Source organism: Arachis hypogaea, chromosome 15, assembly GCF_003086295.3.
Source record: "Arachis hypogaea cultivar Tifrunner chromosome 15, arahy.Tifrunner.gnm2.J5K5, whole genome shotgun sequence".
Lineage (NCBI taxonomy): Eukaryota > Viridiplantae > Streptophyta > Magnoliopsida > Fabales > Fabaceae > Arachis > Arachis hypogaea.
The window spans coordinates 57,250,582-57,258,925 of NC_092050.1; the positions used below are offsets into that span (position 1 = coordinate 57,250,582).

General features: G+C 41.7%; 1 non-coding gene across 1 annotated transcript; it reads left to right on the forward strand.

Moving 5' to 3' along the window:
• The first annotated feature begins 3,235 nt into the window (after positions 1–3,235).
• Positions 3,236–3,339, forward strand: LOC112753913 (small nucleolar RNA R71). Its single transcript, XR_003178274.1, has one exon. It is a non-coding gene; the product is annotated as a small nucleolar RNA R71 (small nucleolar RNA).
• The last annotated feature ends 5,005 nt before the right edge of the window (positions 3,340–8,344 follow it).

Below are 8,344 nucleotides of genomic sequence, written 5' to 3' on the forward strand. Positions count from 1 at the left end.
CTTGGCAAACAAATATTTAAGTGCTGTGTGATCTGTAAAGACAATCACTTTAGCACCAATGAGGTATGATCTAAATTTGTTAAATGCAAAAACTATTGCTAGCAACTCCTTTTCAGTAGTGGTATAATTTCTTTGAGTTTCATTAAGGACTTTGCTCGCATAGTATATCACATGAACTAAGTTATCTTTCCTTTGTCCTAACACTGCCCCAACTGCAAAATCAGATACATCACACATCAATTCAAATGGTAGGTTCCAATCAGGTGGGGAAATGATAGGAGCAGAGGACAACCTCATTTTTAAATGTGCAAATGCTAGCATGCATGTTTCATCAAAGATAAATGGTGTATCAGATACAAGGAGATTGCTTAAGGGCTTGGCTATCTTTGAAAAATCTTTAATGAACCTTCTGTAAAAACCAGCATGCCCTAAAAAACTTCTAATTGCCTTGACATCGCTGGGTGGGGGTAGTTTTTCAATAATTTCTACTTTAGCTCTGTCAACCTCAATGCCTTGGTGAGAGACCTTGTGACCAAGGACTATTCCTCCTGTCACCATAAAGGACATTTTTCCCAGTTCAAGACCAAATTGATCTCTTGGCATTTTTTCAATACGAAGGCGAGGTGATGTAGGCAACTAGAAAAGGAATCTCTGAATACCGAGAAATTATCCATAAAAACTTCAATGAATTTTTCTATCATATCTGAAAAGATAGAAAGCATACAGCGTTGGAAAGTTGCAGGTGCATTACATAGCCCAAATGGCATGCGCCTATAGGCAAACACTCCATACGGACAAGTAAATGAGGTTTTCTCTTGGTCTCTGGGATCAACCACTATTTGGTTATATCCTGAATAACCGTCGAGAAAATAATAATATGCGTGCCCTGCAAGTCTTTCCAACATCTGATCCATGAATGGAAGGGGAAAATGATCTTTTCATGTAGCCTCATTGAGTTTTCTGTAGTCTATGCACATCCTCCATCCTGTGACGGTCCTTGTAGGTATGAGTTCGTTCTTCTCATTGGGAACCACAGTGATTCCTCCCTTCTTGGGCACAACATGTATGGGGCTAACCCAAGGGCTGTCCGAGATCGGGTATATTACCCCTCCTTGCCAAAGCTTCATAACCTCTTTCTGTACCACTTCCTTCATGATTGGGTTCAGCCTTCTTTGGGGTTGAATGGATAGCTTAGCATCATCTTCCGACAGTATTTTATGCATGCATATGGCTGAACTGATTCCCTTCAAGTCAGCAAGGGTCCATCCAATGGCATCCTTATGCTCCCGCAGCACCTTGAGTAGCTCGTCCTCTTGATCTTGACTGAGGGATGAATTTATGATCACTGGGTAGTTTTCATTTTCTCCTAGATATGCATATTTGAGAGTGGGTGGCAGTGCTTTGAGTTCAAGTTTGGGTGCTTCTGACTTTTCCTTCCCTTCCTTTGGTGCATCTGGTATATGAATTTCTGCTGTGGCCACCTCTTCACTTGATTTAGATTCCTCCTCCACCAATCTCTCGGCCTTTTCAGGTTCTTCTTCTTCAAAATTCTCCTACACTTCATCCTCAAGTGCATCTAACCTCATGCATTCCCTCAATTGTTCTGGCGGGTAACTCATGGCCTTGAATACATTGAATGTCATCTTTTCATTGTGTAATCTCAGGGTGAGGTCACCCTTCTGAACATCAATGAAAGCTCCAACAGTGGCCAAGAATGGCCTTCCCAGAATGATGGAGGTCTTGGCGTCCTCCTGCATGTCCAACACCATAAAATCTGCTGGAAATATGAAATCTCCCACTTTTACCAGCAAATCCTCTACTACCCCATGAGGGAATTTGAACGATCGGTCTGCCAGTTGTAGGGCCATTTTTGTTGGTTTAGCCTCCTCAATTTTCATCTTCCTCATCATAGCTACTGACATCAAATTGATGCTGGCCCCTAAGTCATAAAGAGCCTTCTCTACTGTGATTTCCCCTATAATACAAGGGATCTGAAAACTCCCAGGATCCTTCAGTTTCTGGGGTAGTTTGTGCTGAATGATAGCACTGCATTCTTCGTTTAGTATCACAGTCTCATTGTTCTTCCAGCTTCTCTTCTTAGTCATTAGCTCCTTCAAAAACTTGGCATAGAGTGGCATTTGTTCTATGGCTTCAGCAAAGGGTATGTTAATTTGTAGTTTCTTGAAGATTTCCAAAAATCTCAAGAACTGGTTGTCATCTTCCTTTTTCTTCAATAGCTGGGGGGTATGGAGCTCTTGAGATGTTCAGTTGTGGCATCCCTTTTTCTTTCTGCGGACTTTGCGTGGGAGGTTGAACTCCATCTTGCTCTTCTCCCTTTTCATTTGAGCTTTCTTCTTGTGGTTTTTGGGGTAGTTCCTTCAGTTCCTTCCCACTCCTAAGTGTGATAGCTTGACACTCCTCCCTTTTGCTTGAATTGGCATCATTGAAAAGGTTGTGGTTAGGCAGCTGCTTAAATAGATAGCCGATTTGTGTCTCCAGTTTCTTGATGGCAGCATTTTGATTCTGCATGTTTGACTGCACTTCCTCTCGGAATACTTTACTGTTTCGAATCTCTTTGCATACTCCTTCAAGTAAGATTTCAATCTTAGAGAGCTTGTCATCAATTGATGGGTGATTCGGAGCAGATGTGCTGTTTTGGTTTTGATAAGCGTGTGGAGAAGTGTTGTTGTGGGGGTGTTGAGATGTCCTCTGTGTGAATTGCTGGTGAGCTGCATTGTTGTTGGAGTTGTAACGTCTCTGGTCTTGGTTTTGATCTTGCTGACTTCCCCACCCAAAGTTTGGGTGGTTTCTCCATCCAGGGTTGTAGTTCTTGGAGTATGGATCATAGTTTTGCCTTGGTGAATTTCCAATGTAGTTGGCTTGCTCCTGACTACCCTCTGCTTCTTCATTCACTCCTTCTTAGGTTGTTGATGAAGTTCAAATTGCTGCTACTTGGTTCCTCTCCATCTTCTTGGTGAGGTCAGCCAGCTGCTGGGTAATGAGCTTGTTTTGGGCCAACAAAGCATCTACATTGTTTAGCTCCATTACTCCTCTTGTGTTCCCTCTTTCGGAAGCATAGAAGTAGTCGTTCTCTGCTACTATTTCAATGACATCTATAGCCTCCTCAATGGTTTTCTTCTTATTCAAGGATCCTCCGGATGAATGGTCTACGGCCTTCTTTGACTCATAAGAGAGCCCTTCATAGAAAATGTGCAGATGCACCCATTCGTTGAACATGTCAGGTGGACACCTCCTTGTGAGATCCTTAAATCTCTCCCATGCTTCATACAAAGTCTCACCATCTTGTTGCCTGAAAGTTTGGACCTCAGCTCTCAGCCTATTGATTCTTTGAGGAGGGTAAAATCTTGCTAAGAATTTGTTCACCACGTCTTCCCAAGTTGTCAAGCTTTCCCTTGGGAAAGATTCCAGCCACTTGGCTGCCTTGTCCCTGAGTGAGAATGGAAATAAGAGCAGTCTATAGGCGTCAGGATGAACACCATTAGACTTTACTGTGTCACATATTCTTAGGAAGGTGGTTAAATGTTGATTGGGGTTTTCTTGAACACCTCCTCCAAACGAACAGTTGTTCTGAACAAGGGTGATGAGCTGTGGTTTAAGTTCGAAGTTGTTGGCATGGATTGTTGGCTTTTGGATGCTACTTCCATAATTGCCTGGGTTTGGATTGATGTAAGAGCCCAAAACTCTTCTATCCTCCCCAGCATGATTTGCTCTACCTCCTCCCCCATGGTTGTGATACTCTTCTTCATGATGGTTTTCCATGTTGTCTTCCATGTTTGGTTCAAAGAATTCCTCCTCTTTCTCAGCACCAACCACTTTCTTTCCTCTTGCCTCCCTCCTTAATCTAAGGAAGGTCCTCTCAGGTTCAGAATCGAAGGAAGTTGAAGCCCCGCTTCTTCTCCCTGTCATACAACCAACAAGTGCAAGCAAAAAAAGATAGGTGAAGAAAGTATTTTTGTCAGAATTACTGTTAGTTGTGGGTGATACAATATATCAAACAGTTAGTGGGTTAGCAAACAGAATTGAAAATAACAAAGAAAAATAAAAGAGTAGAGGGAGAAGGGAAGAAGTTTAACTAAAACAGAAAGTAAATCACTCAAACAGAAAATGAAATTCACAAAGTAAAAATGCTCAATCTAGTGATCTTCCAATTTAATCATTGTTGATGCACAATCAATCCCCGGCAACGGCGCCATAAACTTTATGTGGGTGGAAACTGTCTCTCAACAAATCTCCTTCGGCAAGTGTACTGAATTTGTCGTCAAGTAAAAACTCACAATAGAGTGAGGTCGAATCCCACAGGGATTGATTGATCAAGCAACTTTAATTAGAAGAATGTTCTAGTTGAGCGAATCCAGAATTTGGGTTGAGAGTTGCAGAAAATAAAATGGCGAGAATGTAAATAACAGAAAAGTAAATGCTAGAATTAAAGGACTGGAAGTAAATGACTGAAAGTAAATTGCAGAATTGTAAATGGGAATGGGGGATTTGCTCATAAAAGTAAATGACAGAAATTAAAGAGAATGGGTAAGATCAGAGATGGGGAGTTCATTGGGCTTAGGAGATGTTGCAATTCTCCGGATCAAGTTCATTTTCATCTCTTCCTCAATCAATGCACTCATTGATCTCCTTGGCAATCTTAATTGATTGAATTACAATTTCTCGAAATTCAATCTCTCAAATCTTGATCAATAGCCAATTCCTTGGTCAATTGTTCATGAGAAGAGATGATGTGTGGTCACTGATTATACCACATGCATTTCCCAAACCAGGTATTGAGAGGATTATAGTCACATATCCATCCAAACCCAATTTGGTCCAGCATGAGAAAGCACTTCTAGCTTGATCTCTTCATTCCTCTTTCAAGGTTCAGAAGAGATCCAAGTCTGAATAGCTCCTTTTCCAAGATAGCTACCCAATTGGATGAAGATCGAAATCTTTCAAGTAAAATCAAGAGAAAAGAGAGAAGAAGAATAATGAAAACTAGTATTGATCCATCAACTTACAACAGAGCTCCCTAACCCAATGAAAGGGGTTTAGTTGTTCATAGCTCTAGAAAATGAAAACAAAGATGGAGAATACATCATAAAACTAGAAAATGCAGAAAAGGTAAAATACAGAGAGTAGTTCTCTTTTCCAACTTCCAGAACTCCCTAAACAATTCAAAGATACTCCTATATATACTACTTTTCTCAGCTTCTAGTTGGCTCTTCAAGTCTTGGGCCTTTGGATCTTGAGTTTGAAGCAGTTCTCTTCTTCATTTGGGCTTGGCTTTACTTGCAGAGAGAAAGTGTGAAGTGGGTAGAGACTTTAGCTCAGGACGTTAGGGGTGTTAACATTTAGTGAAAATATGAGTTCGAGAACGTTAATGACAATCAACTTTCTCACTAACTTTCCTAAGTAAAACCCACGTTAATTTCAATGTTAGTGGCACAAACGTTGCCACTAACGTTGTCTCTAAGTCCTTCGCACACGTTATTGGGACTTAACATTCCCAATAACTTTGAAAAGCCCCATTTTTTCCCACGTTAGAGCCCACGTTAACTTAGTTAATGTGGCTCTTTAACGTGGGCTTGCCATCCTTCGAGAACGTTAGTAACACTCAATATTGTCACTAACGTTCCAAGGTGCCCCTATGTCTCACGTTAGAGTCCACGTTAACTAGGTTAACGTGGCTTCTAACGTGGCCATGCTTAGCCATCCCCAACGTTAGTGACAATGTTGGCTGTTACTAATGTTGGCTCATCATTCACTCATCAACGTTAGCTTCCACGTTAACTAAGTTAACGTGGGAGTTAACGTGGATCTTAGTGGCTTGTGTGGCTCCTTCCAACGTTAGTGACAATGTTGAGTGTCACTAACGTTGGCCATCACCCTCTTTTTCACACGTTAGCTTTCACGTTAACCAAGTTAACGTGGTATGTTTCTCCTTAGGCCAACGTTAGTGACAATGTTGAATGTCACTAACGTTGGCGTTTCTTCCCCCTTTTAACGTTAGAGGCCGCGTTAACTAAGTTAACGTGGACTCTAACGTGGCCACTTATGAGCATTTGCCAACGTTAGTGACAATGTTAAGTGTCACTAACGTTGGCTCAACTTCCCCTCTCCATGTTAGAGTTCACGTTAATTTAGTTAACGTGACTCTTAACGTGGTCAATGATGGCTTCGAGAGCGTTATTGGCAATCACTTTTCTCATTAACTTTGCAAGTTACCTCCCATTCCTTGCTTCCTTTGGTCCTGAAATCAAGCAATAGAGTGCATCAAAGTTCTAGTCCAAGTCATGGGTAATGCAGCATACAATTTGTCACTAAACTCATGCAAAATCCTCATGAAATAATGTAAAATGCACAATGTATGCTTGAATCAAGGTGTAAGTGAATATCTACCCAAAACTAGCTTATTTCCTAAGGGAATGCATGAAACTAACCTAAAAACAGTAAAGAAAAGGTCAGTGAAACTGGCCAAGATGCCCTGGCATCAGTATCGACCTCCCCACACTTAAAGATTGCACCGTCCTCGGTGCATGCTAAGATGTGCAGGTGGACGGGTTGTTCCAACTGATGCTTTTCTCTAAAGATTGTGCAGATAGACTTGTCTGTCTCTCCATGTAAACGTCTTCCGGTTCCCTTCTGGGTGACCATCCTGAAAGAAAAAGGGAAGAAGAGTAACCCAGAAATAGAGATAAGAAAATAAAAGAAGTATGGGTGGGTTAATGCCAAATGATAAGGGTCTCATTTACATGGAAGCTTCAACATGTAAGTGAGAAAACAATAGAAGCTATAGCATACCAGTGGTGCAAAATTGCAACAATGGAGAAGAGAGTGGAGAAAGAGAGATAATATAAATTCATGTCAATGCAAAAAGTAATACAGGTATAAAAGGTCGGCATTGATTTAAATAATATTACCTAACCAGAATAAAACAAGTCACAAGCACCAAGATAATACCAGAAAATATATAACAGTTGAATAAGAACATTTGAACACCAATGGTAAAATAATAAATTTAGAAAAGAAAAGAAAAATATGCATAAAATTAAAATGCAATGAATGAAATATTCAAATAAATTAAGTAAAATAAAATGAAAGATAAGAAGAATAAGGAGGGAAAGAACGGAAGAAGAAGTAAGTAAGAAAGGAGGGAGGAAAAATTAGGATTGGGGGAGAAAAGATAAGATAATTGGCAAATTAGGATAAGCTGTGTGGCGCAAGCGACGCAGACGCGTGGGGCACGCTGTCGCGTGACTTGCGCTTTAAGTCAATCGACGTGGTAGCGTCAGTCACGCGGTCGCGTGACACGTTTTATGCTGCTAGCGCGAGGGCAGCCTCACGCTCACACAACTCTCTATTCAAAATCATATTAGTGCATAATATTGGGTGACGCGATCACGTGGGGCAAGCGATCGCGTGAGTGGGCACTTAGTAGGATGTGACGCGGCCGCGTGGGGCACGCGGTCGCGTGAGATGGACTGCGCGTCCAGCGCCAGTCCAGCACCACTCTAGCACAACTTTCGGCTGTGCACCATTATTATGTCGAAATTCCGGTCACGCGGCCGCGTGGGAGGCCAGTATTCCCACTCGACACGGACGCGTCAGCGACGCGGTCGCGTGGGACGATTTGTGCCACGGGCACGCCTCCAGCCACGCTCCAGCGTGACTCTCTGTTCGTTTTTATTTTCTCCCCTCTCCTTGCAACGCGGACGCATGGCTTTTTTTTTTTACGCATAAAAAATGCAAAATGCAATGATTAATGTGAATGCTATGCATGATCCCAGGTTTAATAAAACAAAATAAAATTCAAAAACAAACAAAAGTAAAAAAAATTAAAATTGCAAAAGGAACGATCATACCATGGTGGGTTGTCTCCCACCTAGCACTTTTAGTTAAAGTCCTTAAGTTGGACATTGGAAGAGCTTCCTGCTATGGTGGCATGTGTTTAAATTCATCCAGAAATCTCCACCAATGTTTGGAATGCCAGCAGCCTCCGAGGTCCCAAACTAGGCATGTGAAGCTTCTGATCAGCTTCAAGCAGATTTTCAGGTTCCCGGGATGACGAATGTCAGAACAGAATCCATGATCCCAAGCTTTGTTTTTAAATCCGCCTCTGTCTTGATCTACATGTTTCCATCCGGGCGGTTTAAAAAGTAGAATCTCACCATGGTGACCAAACGTTCTCCGTGATCCATGCAATTGAGCATGATACCAATCCGTGTACTTCGAGGTGAAGCGTGGAACCTTATTGATCCTTGTGCACCAACTTTGAGTACGAGCCATTTCCCTCTTACTCTTAAAGCCGCAAAGAGTTCTAAGCTGGCCATCTATTTCA